Source organism: Temnothorax nylanderi, unplaced genomic scaffold, assembly GCF_030848795.1.
Source record: "Temnothorax nylanderi isolate EJ_2023f unplaced genomic scaffold, tnyl_v1.0 TNYL_tig0045_pilon, whole genome shotgun sequence".
Classification (NCBI taxonomy): Eukaryota; Metazoa; Arthropoda; class Insecta; order Hymenoptera; family Formicidae; genus Temnothorax; species Temnothorax nylanderi.
Window position 1 is genome coordinate 518,112 of NW_027249107.1, and position 22,461 is coordinate 540,572.

General features: G+C 39.6%; 1 protein-coding gene and 1 long non-coding RNA gene across 12 annotated transcripts in view; one reads left to right on the top strand and one right to left on the bottom strand.

Moving 5' to 3' along the window:
- LOC139771897 (uncharacterized) overlaps positions 1-5,647 on the top strand; it is a 43,006-nt gene extending 37,359 nt beyond the window's left edge. Inside the window, exon 3 of the long non-coding RNA XR_011718002.1 lies at positions 5,586-5,647. This is a non-coding gene — a long non-coding RNA (uncharacterized lncRNA). The remainder of the gene's footprint in view (positions 1-5,585) is intronic.
- Positions 1-22,461, bottom strand: part of LOC139771895 (neurotrimin-like) — a 307,135-nt gene that overhangs the window by 54,481 nt on the left and 230,193 nt on the right. The gene's annotated exons all lie outside the window — the stretch shown is intronic.

Consider the following 22,461-nt stretch of genomic DNA (forward strand, 5'->3'; position numbering starts at 1 on the left):
GACGAAAGACGCGAGGAGCTATTACCGGGATCAATGGAAAATTTGTGCTGAGCGAGATAACGGCATCGAATGTTTTTGCGGCGAGTGCTCGCCTCATGAATTATTGACACCAAGTCGCGCGCGTCGTATGCCACGTATTAGCGTAAGCGTGCAGTTTTCAAACTAGGAAGGGGCCGCATGATAAATCGTCGGCATGGAAATTTATCTAATTTACGAAGATATGGTCGAGATCTTTCACGGAGCATTAGTGAACTGCTGCGTTCACTATCTACTGGATAAGTAAGGCAGATTGCAGATAAACGCGAGGAGAGCGCGCGCGCGCGCGCGCGGATGCGATTGCGAAATCCGCGGCTATCCTGTGTATCTCGTTACCGAAACGCGTCTAGCCGCGTATTATAATAGCCAGCGGCAAAGCGCGGTTAATTAACCTCCTCGGGACACGGTGACTTCCTGATGTTAGAACGCTCTTCTAACGTAACCCAATTTGCCATCTAAACGCTGCAAAAAACGGCGCATTGAGCGAACCAGAGAGAAAGAAATAGAAGAAAGAAGAAAGAGAAAGCGTGGGCCGTTGCACCCGTGTACCGTGGAGCGCGGCGAACCGACTAGAGGGGGAGAGAGTAGTAGTTGGTGGTGGCTGAAGGGAGACGTGGTAAAAGAAAAATGAAAAATAAATGCGCTCGGGGCAACACGCTGCACCGCTGAGCTTGCAATGCTTTTAACTTTCCCCATAAATTTATTTACCGTCTCTCTCTCTCTCTCTCTCTCTCTCTCTCTCTCTCTCTCTCTCTCTCTCTCTCTCTCTCTCGCTGTTTCCTCTTCTTTCCGTCTCCCTCATTTCTAGTCTATCTTCTGTTCCGCGATTCCGCTAAAGTTTCGTCAAGTAACCCTCGTTTCCGTTTGCCTCTGTTTCTCCGTTGGTACCCTTCATTTCTTCCTCTCGCCTTCCTGTTCCCTCTATTTCGTGACCCCTTATTCCTTGACCATCTGTTTCCTTCGCCTCTTCCCTAGTGGCTTATCTCTCTATTGACCTTCTTCCGCTTCCGCTGTCTTGCTCTTTCGTTATCTCTCTCTCTCTCTCTCTCTTGCCAAGCATAAGGCGAGCTCGAAATTGCGCTCCGGTAGTAGTTTCTTAAGGTTTTAAGAGATATATTATATATCGTGTAGCCAGGAACACGTCTATGGGCTCTAGCGATAAACAGGAAAATATTGATGCTGTGTCAAAAAGCCAACTTTAAGGAAACTTTAAACTCTTCCTCCTTTCAGAGGACAGTATGAATGGAGCAGGCGCGACGTTACGATGAGGTATTTCGCGGCATTAAATCATTTTAACTATCGTGTTATGTGATTAAACGCTCGCCGCTGTTCGACGATAGCGCGCCGAAAAACAATTTGAATCGCGATTTTCTATCGACCGTCGTAACTCCTTGGTTTCGCGACTCCCACTGTTCACTTCCTTCCAGCCTTCTTAACCCGCTTATCTATTGACTTTCTTTCTTCTCCAAGTACCTCCTATATAAGTTCTCGCCTCGCGCTTTTGTACACGAGGAAGATCGATAAAACGCGCGACACAGAAAGATTGATAAATTGTTTACGACGAGTAAAGAAAATGTTATTATTAACTATCATATTGTCGCATCGTCATCGTGCTTCCGTATCCGTATTAATCGCGTGGAAGAGTCAACAGAAAAGATAAGCGGCGATCGTTCCAAAATGTCGATCATTCTTTTGTTCGACAACCGTACTATTGGCTAAAAGCACGAAACATCAAATAGACATCGCTTTTCTCGGTTAGAAAAAGCGTCCGATCAATTTATGATTCTTGAATGGGACAACATTTGAGAATTTAAGACGATTTATCTCATTTTATTTTATTTTAGAGTGGCTCTCTCATTTAACGAGCGTTTGATAATTAGAAGTAATTTATTGTGATATAAAAAATTTTGAGAATTTCTGAACAGTATCTCTGTGGGTAATGGCGCACCTACTCGGATCAAAGGATCAAGAATATCCGATTACTTGATGGAATAGACTGCCACTGCACCGCCATGACAAGCTATGATCCAAATATATTCATCTAGCCTGACAAATAATACGGCTACATATTCGATTATATGCAAGATAGCTTCACCGATCCATTAATTTCGTAAATAGAACGGAAAATATTATTTAATATTCGCGCAACCCATCTTTCAGGCATATTTGCCTGAGGAATCCTTTAAAAATGGAAAAGCACCTTTAACCAGATTGGCTGTATTACAATAATAAGCTTTCGATATTTAATCTAATCCAAGCTAAAGAAAAATGTAATGGCGACAGAATAAGGTGGTTTCTATCTTTTTTTACTTCCGTTAGAAACAACTATTGATTTATTCATAATGACATTATCAATGTTATTAATGTAATAATATGCAGCATAATATAAGGAGGAGTAATAACAGTTTGTCAGAAAATATATTCCAGTTAAGTATTTAAATTAAATTGTTTCTTATTGTTAGATATTTTAAATTTATTCATTAAAAATCGCTGTCGAATGAAAAACTGGCGATACCGAGATCGAAAAGTCACTTCCCATATCTATTTCTGTCTCTGGATAGTGCTTTCGCGTAATTTTTAGTGCGGATCTTCCCGTGGTGGTCTTTACACGACTTTTCACTTAACCCCGAAACCCGCGGAGTTTAAAAGAGCACGCCCCCCCCCCATTCTATCTGCCCACCCCTTTCTTTCTCTTTTTTCAAGCCACGTTTTTCCTACCGGTAACGCGACTCGACCATAGAGAGTATCCGCGCGAGTCGAGCGTCGAGCGTGGATCGCAACGGGATTACCAGGAGCCTGTGCCGCTTCCGGTTCTACGGTTCTACGGTTCGTGACCAGGGCGTACCACTCGCATTCGCTACAAATAAACCCCACGGCTGGTTTCGCAGCCCGGTCACGCATAACTCTGGTGACGTCTACGGTATCCGCCTCACCGACTGCCGACTGTCACACTCATGTCGTGCCCGCCGCTGGCTACGATTATTTTATTAGCGGAAACGAAGCGGCAGCGGACTAGAGAGTACCAACGCGACCCGGTCCAGAAAAACATTAACGTTCTGCACGAAATTGAGTTGACTTGCCAATGGATTCACTTGCCGTCCCAGCATTGTTTTTCCAAGAGACCAAAGCCGCGGAATCATCAATCGACGTTGAAATTTTGCTCCGACCGTCGAAATTGACCGAGAAAATAAATGTTCTTATTCTGTTGAACAATTTTTGCCGCTAAAAAAATCAAAACCAAGTACACAAGATCTAAAGAATGTCCATTGTACTATACACACAAATGTCATAATAATCACAGAAAATCACAGTAATGTCGAAGATATTATTAACGAGAACACGTTTTATCTAATAAAGATGCAGTTTCAGCTTTACACTGCATTCAGCCGCACGATATGGAAGTCGAAACCTGGGAAGTCGCGCAAGTTTTCCCGATAACATCGCGGAACGTTATGCTGCCCCGAAGTTCGAGTAAAGACTGTCGCGTAGCATGCTTGCTACGGTGGACAGTATTTATCGTGTCGGATGATTTGTGAGCGGGATGGCCGTCACTGCGAAATAAACTTGGAGTCTGTTTCGCAGGCCAGTCACGCTTGCTCTTTCTCAAAGTCCGCGTTCTTCTAAACTCCGAGTGACGCGCGGTCCTATATACGTACGAGGAGGAGAGTTGTCTCTTGTTTTTCTATTTCGCTTCACGTTACACCCCGCACGATCGTAAAAGTTGTACCGGTTCTACACGAGCGGACGTAACGGCGATTTCCACGTCGTTCGCTTTAAAGTAGTTTGTACGTTCTACGCCGTTTGGATAGATTCTTCGATTGCGTCGCTTCTCTACAGAACAGAAACTTTGCCAGGTTCGATTTGAGAACTTTGACGATTGCGCAAAATCAACGGAGCAATGTTACGGCATATTGAAATTTCTACATATGCGTCGCGAAACAAATTAAATTAAAACATAAATCGTTTCTTGTGTAAATTATATTTTCATGTCATTTGCAACATATGTCACACAACATAAGTATGTCTTTCGATGATCATCCTTTTCTCCTTATTAAGCTTTGTTGCAGAGCTTGGTCGATTTTGTTTTAACTTGCATGCACGCGGATTTTGGAACGTTACATTTAGAATCGCTTTCGTAACGTTAAGCCTGAACATACACATACACGTACACATACACATGTCTAGACTTTCATCCTCAAAGCGCTTACATGCCTCACTGACGACGCGTGACCTTCGACATCGACGGGTATATACGGGGCACGATGTCGAGGGTAGATTCATGACCGCCATCGGAGCCAAGTCTGTCATGGTACAGTCGGGGCTGTGTGTAGGTGTAGGTACCTACTCGCAATTTTCCCTTCACCATACACCTGCTCCAGCCCGCGTTATAGCCGAGGAAAGAGTCCTTTATCTACGGCCGCGTCTCGGTACAAGGCGGAGGGAGGGAGGGAGAGGGGAAGGGGGGTCACAGTTAAGGGCTCAGGTGCCCTGATAAAGCGGTCGATAAGGTGCTCATATCTCCGCTCCTATCTGTCGTCGAGCTCGATACACGCGAGCATTTCTGTGTGAATACGCGTACGTGTATGCGGAAACGAGTACATTTTCCGCGAGGTATGATACACGCTCGACGAAGCATAAGCGAGAACAAAGAGTCTCAAATCCGTGTCGAACGTCGAGATTCTTCAAAATTAGTCGCGACAACAGAAAATCATTTTTTATAACGCCATAGCGTGCAGGAACAATTGCTGGGAGCAACTGGTGCTAACGGAACGATTCGTGACGGTTTCCGATTTGTCATCGCGAGATTTTTATATTTTGTAGGGCGAAATTATTTTGAATTATCGCATAGAGTTCTTTTAAGCGCGTTAGCGAGATATCACTTTTTTACGGTCAGATATTAATGTCACATTCAAGTTTCGAATGAAGGCGGTTAACGAGCCACGTCTCTCGCATTGTATGAAAAATTGACTTAGCGTGATTGGTAATTCTATTCTGTGGGGCTTCGTTTGCGGAGATGCGCCAATTTAAGTATTATTGCGGGAAAATGGGAGCCAACGTGGGTAGGGCGAGCGGACGTAGGGCAGTTCGATTATTAGAGGGCATTTACTTCGATCAATGGAATAATTACGTCGCATTTTGTCGCTTATTGGTTTATTGGACTCGGCAAAATCGAACAGCGTACACGAATACGGGGGCACTGACGCGGGTTGCCAATATCATGAAAGCTAGTCCTCGTGCCACATTTAAACGTCTCCTTAGTAGCGGAAGTAATGTTGCTCACCGACGTATTAACAAAAGGAATATTAATTAATAAACGAGCGTAGTGGAGAACGATGGCGTTGCATTTTATGTATTATTTTATGGCATACATTTTAAACTGTATTGAAAATAGAAAATTAGGTAAGAATACTGATCTTTGCGATTGTGTTAGAAAATTGTACAGTTCGAAAAATTACACTCTTTTGGGGAAAGAATTTACCTGCTAAAATTGTGAAAATTTACAGTCTGAATTTATTAAAGCCTATAATCGGTTGATTTTTTTTGTCCAGGATTGCGCGAGGTCGAGTGAGGACTGATTGAAAAGAACGCACATCGGTATGGAGCTTCAAGGAATGACGTCGTAATCGTTTTTCGTAAGTAGAGCTTATCATAGCATAGGGCAGTTACATAAATAGATTGCGTTTCGTTACCTTCGCTCGTACGTGGTAAGGAATGCGCGGGGATAACGCGGAAACAAGCTTGCGGTGGATGAAGAGCGCGGAATTAGTTTCGTTAGCCGGATAGCCAGACGGCGGAGATTTTACGTTGTTGCGCGAGAAGCGGTATCTCGCCGGATAGCATTACGTGACCGAAATTTCTAACGTGCCCGCACATAAATTTCTCCGCGATTATTCGGTGAATCCTATCCCAAAGACTCTTTGTCCTCTCGACGGCGCGGAACGAGCGAAACGATAAAACCGCCCGTCCGATAGGAAGTACTATTCCCGTGAGCGAAATGCGATATTACCGCGATTTCTTCGACCCTAGTTATTCGCTATTTGGAAAATTCTCCATGGTTTTTTTGTTGTCGCGGTTGGTTAAGCTCCGCGAGGAGACACGACGAGACCACGCGTGGCGCTACGATAACATGAAAGCCCGAGTTCAAATTTCGTGCACACGTATGCTTATGTACATGTATGTGCTATACATCTCTTTCCATGCAAATATAATGTTTCATATACTTTCATCATTTCAGTTTTACCGTTACACGCGAAGCCATACTAAATTGTACTTGTTGCAAAAAGGAAAACGCGAATGCGTTACATAAAGTGGCAGGAACGTTTCTTTGTCGCAGTACGTTATATTTCATTCGCGATGAATTCGTAAATGATTTTTGCTCAACGTGAGCTCGAATAAATTTTTATCATTAAACATTTTGATAAAGAGAAATGTTAAATAAAGATTTCACACTATTAAAATATTGTTTATTAAAAGTTAAATTAGAAAGATTTAAATTAATTGAAGAATAACATTTTATTATAATTATTATTTTTCAAGCTTTATTCGCTAAAATTCTCTCGCTTTTTTTATGTGTTAAATACAAGATTTGTCTACAATTACATGGCGCTTTTTAAATTTGATATATTATAGATTTCATATGTATTTTATATATTCAGAGATCAGAGCATCTCGTCTGATATCCGTCTCCTAAGAGCTATGTCAGAAGAGATCGATAATTAAGCGCTCACGCGTACTTGATCGCCGTATCGTTGCGACGTCTATTCAACGCGTTCATAAAAATAACTTGCTACTGCGTACGACGCGCTTTTAGTCCAAAGTGCTTTTTGTTCCTGCAGCAGGATATGGGCTTCTTTGTACCGCGGTCAGCCGTTGATACCTTTCGAAGTTGCTACGTAAAGCTTTTCATCGACCCCTGTCTCCCTTCGTGGTGCTCCGAGCTTTTATGAATCGCTACAGCTACAGCACGGTAGCGCGACCGGAGGAGGGGGGGGGGGGGAGTGAGGGAGAGTTCTTTTCACGAATCGTTTCTAGTAATTTGACACTTTCAAAATGAAAACGAGCGTTAAAAAATATCGTCAGACAATGTGGATAGTTCGTGTCTCGCTTTTCTTAATACTCTATACTTGTATTGTTCTTTTTATATCGCTGGTTCATCTCATATTCCTTTACATCGATCCGTTCGCTAACGGCAAAAGAGATATTACAACGGTTGTTAGAGAAAAAAGCCTACATGGTTGATAAAAAGATGGTGTTCAAAGTTAAATTTTTCTATAAAAGATAATTTTTATTCTCGACATGTATAATATTGACTAACGCGAGAGCGTAATTATTTTATAAAATATCCTACAGAGAAAATATGATTTATGCATTTATGGACTGTTATTTGAATGCAATTAACAGTAAATGGAAATGATATTTGTAGAATTTCCTTTAGTTTTCAATCGATGCGGGGGTTTACATACGTATGGCCGAATAACTAGTGCAAAAAGTTAAAGCATCAAACTGTAATTTCCGGCAAGCAAAGGACGTGTTTACCGACGCCCTACGGTATGTTTGCGCAAACCGAGTCGTCTTGATGTCGCGGATGCGTTTTATTACGCGGCGAGTTCAGAAAACGCAATGAGGACACGATAACGTTTCGTCGCAATAGGTACCGAGCGATATCGCGACAAATGTCATTGCTCCAGTATTCGCCCGATATTCGCCAATACATGAACGTAGAACATAGAGCGTCGAAATCGATCTGCACGATCGATTTTAATGCAATTTCCATCGGCGCCGCGTCGTGCTCGCCGGTTGCGAAGTGCACACAGATTTCCTGTATCAAATCGCTCGCCACCATCAAAATCGACATAATTCTATCGGCGACGCCGGCAAAACTATGAGAGAGCGAGCTTTCCAAACCCGATAATAGAAGGGGACTTTCACTTAGTAAATTGGACTATCCGGTAACTCCATCTCTGAAATCGGCATCTCGGAGAATCCCCAGCAATCGTCTTTCCCACATCAGTCTTATATAACGTAATAAAAAACCAGCAATCTCACCAGCAAAATGCTATTATCGAATAAGAAATATCGTGAGAATATATCCCTTGCTATATATTTGGAAACACATTGTGGCGTAAATCAATTTGCGAAACACAATAGATTTAAGAGATACATCTACAGATCGATACTACGTAACAAGATGTTTTTACCGTACTCTCATAACTTGACATCGTTTTCAAGATACAATACAGTTTATTTCTACATCTCCCTCGAGAGCTTAAATATTTTTTATCGATAACTGATTCTCTTTTTATGACAGGCTCAGGCTTCATTTGTCAGACTTCGAAGAAACATATATAGCAGAAATAATTTGACGAATATTATTTTCCTGCGTATTTCCGCAATTATAAATTTTATATTTTTTTTCTGTATTTCGTAAGTAATATTTCTCGCATTACTTTCCTCATGGTAGAAAGAAGTTTTTGATTTTTTGCCAAACCAAATAGAATTGTACACGAATTGATGTGTCAAAAAATACTTTTATATGTACAATCTGAAAAATTAAACGCGCCACTGAAACTGCATCGACGCATGTGTTCAAGCAGTTATTCGTACATTATTCTCTCTTTACATTCAGCGAGAGAATGGACTGGATTTCTGGTTGTTTCTTTTTTAAGATACGGTTTATCGATCGTAACGAGTGTACCGTGAACGTCCCGACAAACGGCGACGGGAGTCACCGCTCAGAGCTCTCTCTCTCCACTGGTCGGCGCTTTCGCGTAGCGCCCTTGTTCCGTGACACTTTGGAAATTAAATTTACGAGAAATAGCGCTTACTTCGTTCCAGGCGCACGCGCCTGGAATCGTAACGAACGAGTTTTGTGCGAGTAGTTAGCGCTACGGACGGGGATACTGAACTATTTTCCACATAAGAGATGCCCGACTCGTTAAATATGCAACGGCGATGTGTGAATGCATGCGTTTTATATCCCGCTACTTCCTCGAAATCTTCGCTTTCAAAGTGATCGTCGGAAAAATAAAATCGGACACTCCTGGTCGAAAGCAAAAATTCCCGGAAATATCAACCATCGCGTGTGCAAACGTTTCACTCTGCTCAGCTACTAGACAAACAGGTATAATTAAAATAATCACGATAATTACTTTTATCTTTGCGCGGTATCTGCACGTGTTTCTTAAGCTGCGCGTAAATATTTTTCCTTGCGACACGATGTATTTTATTATTTATGCTTGATGATAGTCTCCCCATTTATTAAGAAATAAATTGCGACATTTTTCGCAGTGATTGAATTTTATTTGTTTGATTTGTGAAAATTAAAGATAGAATTCATTTTTTTTCTTGATTTGTTAACACAATAATTTTCATTCTCTTCGGAATGTCAAAATTGGACGAAGCGATAATAAATTAATTGCTCGCGTGTTTTTAATTATGCCGGCCACAATCGTTTAAAGGAAAGAATTCCACTTGGAAATTCCATATCGAAAGATACTCAGATTAGTATCGCGTGGGTTCTTTCCGTACCGTTTATATTAAGCACGAAGTAATGATTGCGATACCGGTAATACTTAGATGCCGATTAAAAGTTCACTTGCAGGATAACTGTAGAGCTTCGTCAGCAACGCGAAATTTTATCTCGAAGAAATGTTAATGAAGTTTGGTTGAGTTTGGATAGCAGCATGCAATTATCTTGGCTCGACTATATTTGGTCTCATTAATATACAAAACTTTTTTCTTTGCTTAAATCTGAGTGCTTTTGATTATTATTAAATATATTTATGATTGACCTTTAAATTGAATTTTTTCGAATAACTTTTGTAATTTTGTGACGAGAGGACATAAGTTTAGGGTAGCTTTTAGTAGTTTCTTTCATTCTTTGCACACATATATGTATAAGTGATATAAGAAATGTGCTTGTGAATAGTTTATAAGAAGCTATTCAATTATATTTCAACTAATTAAACTATGTGAAAACATTAAACGCACATATACATATAATAGAAATCATGAAATTAATTGTATTTTAATAAATCGTATATAATATTTATCATCTTACTTCAAATACTTGTCAGAATAATATCTTAAAAAAGAGAATAGAACGTAGCTCTGTTGAAAGGTATATTACCTAGTATTTTGTCACAAAAAGTGCCTTATTCATGATATCCGATATTTCCTCTTCGACGCTCGCGTTTTATTCCAATAAATGCAGAAAAAGAGAACTATTAAAACCCGAGAGTTTGCATTTTGCTGGAAATACTATGTCCCTTTGACAATACTCATATTTGTCGGACGACTAAGTAATTTATCCAGTGCAAATAAGCTTGGAAAATAGGCTGAAATTATACTGAGTGCCTTAGAATTCTTAATATTAATCTTAATATCCTTTGACGAGTATGATATATATATATATATATATAATATATTTTTTTAAGCAAAAATTCAGGGAAGAGTCAATAATTTGTTGCAACTTTTCGATATTAATTATCTCGATAATAAAATCTCGGATTCAAAGACGTATTGTTAGTTTATTACGTAGATACAAAAAAATATTATATTTGAATGCACTTCAGAAACTTAATATCTAGGACGTTCTTTTTTCTTTATTGTTTATGACTAGCTGTGGATACTTTGTCATTTTCATCAATGGTAACTAAATTGAAGAAATTTGTCAGTCAATTAAGAATAGAATTTCCGAGAAAGTTATATACAAACAGAAACTCTCTCAGAAATATATTTATTAATCTCTCAACATGTTTATTAATAACATCATTCACACAATGTTTCGCTATGTATACATTTATTCGGTTTATTTCGAAAATCGCATTACCTTGATCATAAGGTACAGCGGTCTGTGCGCTTTACACGAACTTGATAGAATTTTAGAAAGACATTATATCGGAGTATCATATCGGAACAATACGAGGAAGCTCGCTTGGGAGTGGCCGCAGTCGAGAAAACTGCACAGAAACTCCCCGATGAATATCCAAACGAAATTTCTTCTGACACGCGAACTATGCTGTCCAAGGAATGTTGCTTTGGGTCAAAAAGATTTTACGGAGTGTTTTATTTTCTTTGAGAACGCATGTACCACTGAGTGGAAGAAAGCAAAGCGGAAGGAGCGCCAGCGAAAACGGCAGGGAAAAACTGCGAGAGGAATAGGACGAACGACAGTCAATGACTGGTATTATTCGAACCTAATCCGATATTGAGGAAATTCCCTGCTTCCTCACGAATATGATCACATTCTGCGTACAACTATTTTGCTTCGTATTTCGCTTTCAGGGTGTAGAAAGTATATTATATCGACCAGGAGTCTCTATATTAAACGTGTTTTTATCCAAATAACATATTATGAGTACAATTACGTGCAATTTATCGTCATTCTCATAGGATCTGGCATAAGATAGAAGATAGACTCTCTTGTATTCTATTCGTCTCCCAAGTCCCAACGCAGTAATAACATTTATTTAGGTTGCTATATTTAGTTAATATAGCTTATTTAGGTTGCTATAATAATATTTGTATTTCTCACCATGAAACTTCTACGACGCAACAGTGAAAAATATAGCCGTGCGAGAATCGAATATAAATACAGTTACGTTTACGAGCGCGCAATAAAAGAATTTATTTCGGCACGATATGTACAAATAGAAAATGGATGCGCGGTTCCACCGAGTAATCGATCATATTTCCGAGCAAAACGGAACCCTCCTTCATTTATAGGCACGTACCGCGATCGAACTAGTTTTGTCATCTCGAGAAGGCTTTACGTTTCCCCGAGGAATCAACTAGACAACTCGAATGCTTCTTTTTCTTATAGAGAAGGAAGATTCACTTGTGTGTTATAACGCTATCATTATGCGCGAATCAAAAAACGCTTAAGGATCTCCACTATGAAATATTAATTAGAATAAGACCATTAATTTCCAATTAGTTGTAAACTAATCGATTTTGAATGACAAATAGTGGCCAAAATTAATTGTCGAGAAATAGCGCGGTTAAAATAGCATTATGTCGTTAGTGGTTACTGGTGCATGTATGAGAAAGCAAAACACTGGAGAATTGACTGGACATTGCGCGTCCGTGATGCACGACTTTCAACACGCCAACCTCGAGAGACGTTCCCGTGCCGTTTTTCATCGTAATCATCGTCACCAATTGTGCGACATGACGTAACGAATGGTGACACGACACGGTATAGCGGACGTTATAAAGTCCGGCCGCGTGTCATGGGTGACGTACGTGAAAAGCGTGTCTAACGCGTGTCGCAACTCGGCTCTCTGTGTTTGCGTTATATCCCGATGTGAATCGAAAACATTCAGTTCATCTAGGACCGAGACATCAAAGGCTCCATCTATGTCTATGCCGTCAACGCTTGATATAATTCTCTCATAATTTTGTTGCCGGAATTCAATATTGATGAATACCTCTCATTCTTTGCATGGTCTTCAATTTCCTATTTATAACTCTAAAAAAGTCACTACTAATCCTATTTTTTCTCAACCATCAATACGTATGTAATTAGATTACTCAGTCTCGCATTCTCCATTCGCATGAACTCTAGAACTTTCTTTCGACGTCGGTTTATAATAGACCGCGAGATAACATCTCGAGCCGGTAATTAAACGACGCGACGTCCGGCTTGCTTATGAAGCCGGTCGGCTGCATGATGCATCGTCGCGACGACGTCGCGCGAGATTATTGACGTCGGTGGGAAATCGATAGCTACGTTTTCTGCTCCAGGTGATAGATGAGCATGCTCAGCATCGGATTACGGTGCGAACTAGTCGAAATAACTTGCCGATAATATCGCATTTGCCTTATTCGGAATTTAATAGGAAGATGCTCTGAGCATAATATTACATATATATTTTTACATTTCTATCATATTTAGCGAATAGAGAACACGAAATTTTTTTTGCTCCAAAAATGCTCCCAAAACATGCATAAAATATAGTTACAAGATATATTAAAGATGCATCGTAAGTGTTTAAACAGACACGCGATTATATAAGCTCTACGTGTGACGTGAGTTTAGTCGCGTGCATAATCGTATGACGTATGACACCCCGGCAACGCCACCAGAGATCGCTGTTTAAGCACAAAATATTAGATTGATGGATGCCCTTATATCAATACGAGACTAATTACTGCAGCCTTACGATAGAATTTATTAACGAAATATAATATCGATATGACGAGAATTTATCGCTTATTCGCCGGTCATTTTCGACGACGTAGTAATTATCGCGGCCTGCGGATGGTCCGGTTAAATCCGTCGACCATTACTAAAGCCGGTTGAAGTGACAATTGCGTTAATCTTCCGTGCAATGTTGGTGCCACCTATCACGAAGGACGTCGTGCTATTTTACCGCGACACGCGCCCAAAAACCATTCATCTCTTTTTCCATTATTCTGCTGTTCCTGTCGTGGATATTACATCGCGCGCTTCGTCTTTTCGCTGCGCTCGATGGGCTGCGACTGTGCTATAACATCACTTTTCGTTATGCAAAGGGAAAGCTCCCTTCGAGCTTTTACCTTCATCTTCGAGATTCGACGACGTCACCTTCGTTGCGCAAAATTAAAAGTTCCTTGAAATATTTTTCATTTTTTTACAGTCGAGAGTTAAACAAATACGTATATTCGAATCCACCAACTAAAATATGATTAGTCTACGGATGATATGTGGGTTTGAGAAACCCTGACATAGATGACAGTTGCAGTATTATCTCGCGTCACGCAAGATCAACAAATATGGGAACGGGAAAACGGCGCGGCAGCGCGCATGGTCATGGAACGGGCGTGATGCAGCAGCATGGGCGGCGCTAAACCCAGAGTTTTATTTAAAAGCGAGCGAGGATGGCCGAATGAGCTTCAATCTCGGGGCGCCGTGTAAACACGGCCATAGATTCCTTTTATCTCTCGGCAAAGGGGCTCCTATTTTTCTTTCTTCCCGTATCGAACGACTTTCCACGGTGCGCGCCCTCAGACTTCGTTTACCCTCCGGCCGGATACAGTTCTTTGGGAGAAAGAGAGAAAGCGTGCACGAGCGTATCCGCCGGGTATCCGAAACATTTTCCCAGTCATCCGCGTGATGATCGTAAACATTCGGCGTGATGCAGCCAATACGTCTTCATAAAATAGTGCTCTTGGGCTGTGCGCGAGGGACAAAGAAGTCGCACGATGACAAATAAACCGTCATTTCCGCGCGGCGTGCCAAGAATCAAGAGAGAGAGAGAGAGAGAGAGAGAGAGAATCTAGTCGTGCAAAAATTAGAATGTCGTCCATAACAAATTCATAGACATTGGAACATATTGTTGAACAGTTTGAGAAATATGTTCGCATTTCATATCATGTATTCAATTCTAGATATGACTGACAATGAGCTTTATTTGGGCAATATGAAATATCAGATTCCGAGCTGGATGTAGCGCTAAACAAGTGATCAGATTTGTTATATATAACGTCTAATTTTATCTCCTTATAACGTCGAAATATAGATTAATCCAAGTTTAGCCTGTGAAAAATATGTGTTTACCGAAGGCAAATGCAGAAATGAATTATCTAATTACTCGTTTTTTGAAGCAAAGTTAACGCCCCTTACCCACGATAACTTGGCCGGGAAAGGAAGGAAATTTTAATCGCGAGTCGCTGGCTTAATGCAGATACTTTGCGCTCGGACGTCTCCAAGTACTGCTGCAGGCAGTTTTAAGGGGCGGGATCTCCCCCAGGAAAGTAAATTAACTAATGGAAATGCAATCCCAGCGATCTCCGGCTGCCGCGCATCCTTTTCCGCGCTCCTGCTAGGTGATGTATCTAGTTATCAAGTCTCACCCGCGACTCTCTACCTCATCCTGTTTGATACTCTCAATGTAGTCTCTAATTTTTTGAGAGGATGCGCGCGTGAGAGAGAGTGAAGAGAGGAAAAAGCGTGAATTCTCGCAGGATACGCTATTTATGCACGTTGAGAAGAAAGGTCTTCCCTCTGAAAACTCATCTCGGTTTTCGCACTATGATCTTCTTTCACTCTTTTCTCTTACGTTGTGCGAAGCGAAAATAATACGACGCATTATCTTGCGATATCAAAGAGCTCGTGTGATTTTTATCAGGAGCGAACGATAGTATCGATCGGCGTAAAACTAGGTTGAATGCGCGAACGAGCGGATAAATACAAGCGAGAGACAAGCACACGAGTTATCGCCTGTTTCTCTATTGGAAATCAGCCCGTGGTAATCCGTTAAAATGATGCGGGCTAAAATACCGTACATCGACCCGCAAACGTATTTAGAGACTATGACGGCGATATTATCCTCGAATTATTTATAATCTAAATGAAGTATTTGGCTTCATAGGATTATTCAGATTATTGGTATGAGATGTATGGATATTTTTGCGAGATTTATCATGCATCGATCGCGTGATATAAATACGTTGTTCGAACGAACTCTCCAAAATATGCACGGGGAATTTTGCTGTCGCGGTAAAACTGTCGCTGCTGCTACTACATATTCAATATGAAAACGTTCAAATTTTCCTACCACAATCAATTATTCGATATTACACAAATCTGTTCTGTTAGCAAAATAAAAAAATCTTATTGCATAAAGTTGATAGAAATAATATGAATTTCTTGCTGAAGCAAAACGTGCGGTTATTTCTATCAAATGCATTTTGGTGTTGTAATGAAATCGTTTTGATTTCCGAAACAAAAATTAATGCGTTATTGCGCATTAGCGAAATAATCTTTAGATTTTGCAAAGCTATTTTAAAATTAATATTTATAAGTTTTCTCTTGACGATATAATAAAATATGATGAAATTTGCGACGATAGCGTAAAATATGTTGTATCAATAAACTTTCTATTTTTCTTTCTTTATTTGAGAAAGAGCTCAACAATTAAAAAATCGAGAAATTAACATTACGCAATCCGAATGTAGGTGACGCGATCCAAACAAGAGCAGTAAAGAGAGATATATGTATGTATAATATCATCATTTATATACAATAACATAAGAAAAACAGAAATATTGTTTCAATCCCTAGAGATATCGAGCTTAAATTAGTTTATCACGCTATCCCGGATAAAATAGCCAAGGGCTAGTAAACAAACGGCATTGAACAAAATTTAACAATATAGGAGAAAATATGTGCACAGCAAATGTAGTAGATAAATATGCATATAATAAAAATAAAAAGTATAGGGAATTAACAGAATATAATAACGCGATGTCGGAAGCAAATACTATCTATATATAATATTAATCGATATTAACATATTGGATATATGGAAGAGGATACGTCCGTAGTGTAATATAGGTACTCTCTTGGTAAATAAAGTGGCTGCAATTAATCGACACGCACTTTGCGCGAAATGAATTCGCACCTGATAATTTATCACTCGTCACAGTAATATCGAGCGCAATTTTGTAGTTGAAACCGAGGCAATCGATTCGATATGATTGGATCGCCTCGGCACAATGGTTAATACCCGACTGATTATTACCGTGAACTTCCTGTGTAATCGTTAACAAAACCAGAAAGTGTGTTGAACGCTTGGCAGATACGACACTTGCCAAAAATTAACGAGTAAATTCGTTGCACGGCGGTATCCAATTTAAGCGATTTAAATAGATCGTGCGCGTGTGGGAGCGTGTGTAGGTGCATACCTGTGCGCACATCAAGCCGCAACAGGACTCGATTATACTTTAATGACTGACGGAACAGACGGTTGGATGAATACGGTTCGCCGCAGAATAACATGTAATAATATTTGATGACGGTAAAACGAAATGTCACTGCATAAATACGAGCCTAGGTCATATGTCGGCAATACTTTAACGTTTACACATTTATGGCTTTAAAAATATCCCGATAACGATTCGCTCGATTTCGTATATCTACGTCGCACGTTGTTTCTGACGCAACGACTTATTATCGCTAAATAGACTAGTAAAAATACAAATTACCGTTGTTCTAATATATATATAATATAAACCGATTGACTTGTATTTTGCAACAAGTTTTAAGAAAAATTTTATCGGAAAGTTTTGTAATTAAAAACAGATAATTAGACAATTAAAAAAACTTTCACATTGGAGAACGTACGAAGCGCGTTGCGTAATAGAGTCTAGCAAAATAAGAACATAATTTTCAGCGATTTGTTTGACTCCCAGCGTGAACTTCCAAGATTAATTCTTCCAACATTCAACTTTCCAACATTAAATATCTCGATAAGTAATTCCCAAACTAGGTCCCTATCAAAGTAAACTCCCTTTGAAATTAACTGGAAATAAAGTTTCGTTACTCTTGTAGTTTGATTCACCAAAAGTCTTTAACTGTATACTACATAATTATGCTGCCGTTTAAATTTCTACTGAAGAAAAACTATCCTCACAAATTCTTCATCGAGAAATACATTTTTATTGCTCATCTTTCCTAGTCTTTCCTTGTGTATTTTCCTCTACAAGTGATATAACAATCGCAGTTATATCACCGCCAGCGTCAGCTCTCGTTATCTAATCGCGCGCAAATTGGACCGCGGTGCGAAAGGACCAAAGCAAGGGCCATTTTGCGATTGCGGGTAATCCGGAATTAACCGATTTCGTTGAGCGCGCCCGACTCGATGATAGAGCATACCGGTGAATGAGCGCGGCCGAAAACGAGGCAACGGGTTAGGCGAGCTCCGCCGACCGCAAATAATGTGACGGCAATTAATTGAGATAGCGCGAAGCCCGATTACGAGGACGGAGTGTATACAGGGTGTTCTAGAATCCTGACCCTAATTTTAATGACAGCTTCTTGCGATCGATTAGACTTTAAGCTCAAATAGAATTTAGTCTTCCAGAATTTTAATTTGAGTTATTAATTGGAATTTAATATTAAGCATTAAGTTATAATAAATAATGGCCTATTTTCGAATTTTGTTAGATAAAATTGGCTGCAAACTCATAAAAAAAAATCTATCGTTAGGGCCTGGCATTACCGAACATCGCCACCGCGTGTGACATGTATCGGGCGTCGACGCCAGCGAGCTATTACGATCATTCGAACGGCCATTGCAACGCCGCGCCGCGGCTGATGCGACGCGTGTACGCGATGCTCGTTCCGCACTATTTATGCAAATTCGCGGCCGCCCCTAATTGAGTCCCACCTGCTGACGAGCAATAAAGAGCCGCGTTTTGCGCGGTTTCGTTCATCCGCGTTAAACACGGCGCGTACTCGGCCGCGCTGGAGCTTATCGCGCGAAATACATTAAATACGTATCTTCCTCGCGAATAACAGAATTCCCGTTGTTGTAGGCATTATTGGACGCTGTCGATTTCACGGTAATGCCCTAATTTAGAATTATTTTTAAGTTACATTTCCGTTCGCATCGATAAACGTATATGGCCACATCGAATGGATGTGGAAGGGATTTATGTATTGTACAGATGCGGTCGACCACAAATTTTAAACGCGACTGCGGTGACGATTTATTGTCCGTCCACTCGTGTGTTCACAAACGCCGGACTAGTCGCTAGAAATTAATGTTGTCTCCCGGTAATAGCGTATTGCGCCAAGTGTCGATACTTGATAATGTAATACGTATGTTTATGCAGTCGCACGCGCGTATATGATAAACACCCCGCTTCATTCTCGGATGCTTTGGTATAATTTGTTTATCGCATTTACAACTTTAAACATATTGTTCTATATTGAGATTTTTGTCGTGTAATTTTTGTCTTGTTGGATTACCTGGCATTAGCGACATGAAATTTTGCTGTTATTTTAAATTTTCACATATACATTCTAAAAAAGCTGTAAATTGAATAGCGCATCGCGCGATTCAGATGTACATCACCAGCCATGCGAAATCGGGGGATTTCACACGTTACATAATCGCGTTGCATAATCGCGGGAACGTCGACGGAGGAAATGCATCAATTTCCGTCGCTTGTCGTCACATCAGTCGTCTCGGGAGAAACTAGTGTCAAGTAACGCCATGGAACCCTTATAGCTGCATTTCTATGGTGTAACCCCTGTAATTTTCACTATTCTTTTTTTTTCTTTACATAACTGCAACCTGCGTCGTATACTATCGGACACTTGTACACTTTTTATATATAGGCTATATCGATGATACCAATGAGAAATTTTGTAACTGTAAAACTATAACTATATTTAGAAGATTTATGGTCATTTTTATTTGCCTGAAAATAGAGAATTGTGAAACGGAATACATACATATAATTAATATATGCATATAAAACTTTACTATTTTTTTAAATGGCACGTTTTTTTTACATGATTCTAAAACGCAGGTGCAGTATATTTTTTACTATGCTAGAATATCCTCGACGTATAAATAATAAATAATACATAATTGCAGAAATATCCAATACAGACTCAAACAACTTTATTGCAATTGTTTCTTTATGTTTTTATGAACAGAGGAATCTAAAAATTTTTGTATCGTACATCAATTTGATATCTATATATATAATTTCTTCTGAAGTCATACTCTTTTGAATGGAAATAGAAATAAATCAAAATTGTTAAAGCGTGCAACGGTGACGTACATATATCAAAAATATCTCTGGTTTTAATGTAGTTAGTACATGAATTGGAGGGGGGGGGGGGAGACGAGCTGTCAGCCGGAAGAATCGTTTGAGCTATTCCTAAAGAAAACACAAGCGTGACGGCGAATCGGTCTGTAGGCGGCAACGAGAAAACTTTTAAGTGAGCACTTTAAACTGTCCTAACAGTGAGATCAAAGGCAGCAAAAATATCGAACCCACAAATAGCTTGACCAAGCATTGTTATACCGGGGTCTGTATTAGATCTACATCATCATTCCACGGATGCGTTTACATTTTTCATATTTTAAAATTACATCAAAACCACTAAGAGAATATAATTAAGTGTAAACTCTTTTATCTCCCGTTGGCTTATTATCCCTGAAAGTGCAATTATATATCTTTTATTTTTCATTTCTTTATATATCCCATGGCCGCAGACTATATTATATAGGACAAAAATATCTACACACATAAGAATAAATATCTTTTTTATTCCTTTTTTCTTTGCCGTACGCCGCAATGCGGTTCTTCGCGCACTTTCTCGACTGCAACGTGTCCATGTTCGGAGCACATATAGAGCCGTAAAGAAATAGAAATTTACGGACTGCTCTCTCCGTGTATGGAGCGTGAAGTACGTAATACGCGCGTGTCGCGGTGCATATACACGTATATTTTGAGCGACGACGAAATGGAATAAAGGAGGCGAGATATAAAGTTTTTCGTAATACTCTCTCACAATCAGCTTTTATGATATTACATCTGCTGTTTATGCTATATAATTATAACATGACATCAAAGAATCGGTGACACTTACGATGAGTTTTTTTTTTTTGAGAATTTTAAAAGTTTCTTAAAACGATCTTGAAACAAAGAAAAAAATTTTGATGGAAAATTTATTTAAGTAACAATATTATTTTATTATTACTTGTCAAGTCATTCAATTTAACTTTCCATTAAATAAATAATTTCTCTTGGTTATTCTGCTATGGAAAATGTACTCTACGTTGTTAAAGAATTTTTTCCTAAAAGATTTTTAGGGGAATTATGATATCTTATGGATATATGTATATATTCAGTCATTAGAAATCTGTTTCAACTGACATTTAGCTGCCATTTAAAACGGCCACGTCCAATAGCAGGGAAACCGCATCTCCCGCGTGTCCAATCAGAAAAGACTGGACCATGATAGACGTAATTAATCCGATCTGAATGCAATCTCGTGAAACCTTCACTTGTTTCGGACGAGCGCCGGTCTAGCGCATCTTCCCTCCCCCCCCCCCCCCCCCCCCCCCCCCCCCCCCCCCCCCCGATCACTTCCCAATTTACTATACCTTGAATTGCAAATCGAGCGACGCGCGTCCGCTCAAGGCAACGGATACTCGGGATACTCGATTCTCTTTTTCTTCGGTGAATTACGTTCTGTCGCAATTCTACGTTGCTTCGTGCTTGCATTTAGGATAACTCCGTTACTTTGTACAGTCCGTCGTGGCCATCGAATTTTCGCTAAGAAAGAAATTAACGAGTAAACTATTCCTCGGGGATTTTCCCACGATAAATGGATCTATATATCTTGAGCGATCCTTTAACTTCGTTAATCCGTCTGGACGGGACATTGTTTAAACAAACGGACCACAATCAAAAGCAATTGCAGTTGTACGTATAAGCCTTAAATTCACGAGACATTCAACCGAAAAACCGGGATGTAATAAAAATGGCGTGATATCCAGTAATTGTCTGATTTCAAACGAGGAGCGGCGTCAGTTAATTGTTCGACCGTGTCGGTCACTAGCCAATCGTCCTGCTAAATAGGACTAACTTTCTTCAGATTATTATGCAGTCTCTTCTAATTCTATCCTGACGCCACTTTTTTGTCACCAGTCCTAAACTTACAATTAGAAAGAAATTATAATTATTAGCAGCCAAAAATTAATATCTTGTTTTATTATTTAGATTCCTATCGCGTAAGTTATAATTTGGAAAAAATTATTATACTAAATCTAAGATAATTTCTTTCACAAGTTTTTGGTTTTCTCCACCAGAGATTAAAAAATCATATATTGAATATAGCTTATTTTGTTACGTTTAACATTTGTACGTTAAACGTAGAGCATTAAAAATTAAAAAATTACCCTGTTTAAAAGAAAATAAGTAAAATTTATTATTTATACACTCTTCTGTATAATGTTACGAAAAGATTCGTAATTAAATTGCAAGAAAATACAGACTGAATATTGTTATTAGAAGATGTCGAAACTAAAGTTATTCCTACTCTAGCAGTGGGGGGGGGGGTGGAGGATCACTATTGTGACTGCACGAAGCAACGCAGTGCAATATGTTTCTTATGCACAAGTTGCCACTCGGAAAGTTTCTCGAAAATTGAACGAAATTACTTCAAAGTGTTAGACTCGGGTTATGACTTTTGCCTTATCCTCCCTCTACGTGAACATGCTGCGAAATGATCCAAATGATATCAAAACATCTTTTGTAATTTATGAATAGTTCTAGCAATTAGATTATTATACGTATCCCTATAAATAATGGAAACACATGATTCACCCACTAATATCAGGCGCACGCTGTCTAAAGCCTAAATCGATATGCTCGACTGTTTTCCATTCAGGAACAGAAAATGGTCTTACGCTTAAATGTATCTGGCCGTGGGCAACGTACCGTAGGATCACTATAGTAACGACATCGGTGTACAATTATGACGAGCAATCCATGAGTTTATCGAGTTTCAAAGTGCACGAGCGAATTAACCGCATGGATTGGTCTGGTTGGCAAGGATCCCCGAACTTGGTTGCTTCATAGAAACTCCAATAACTTACGATCGGAACATTGCCAGTAACACGCAATTGTATT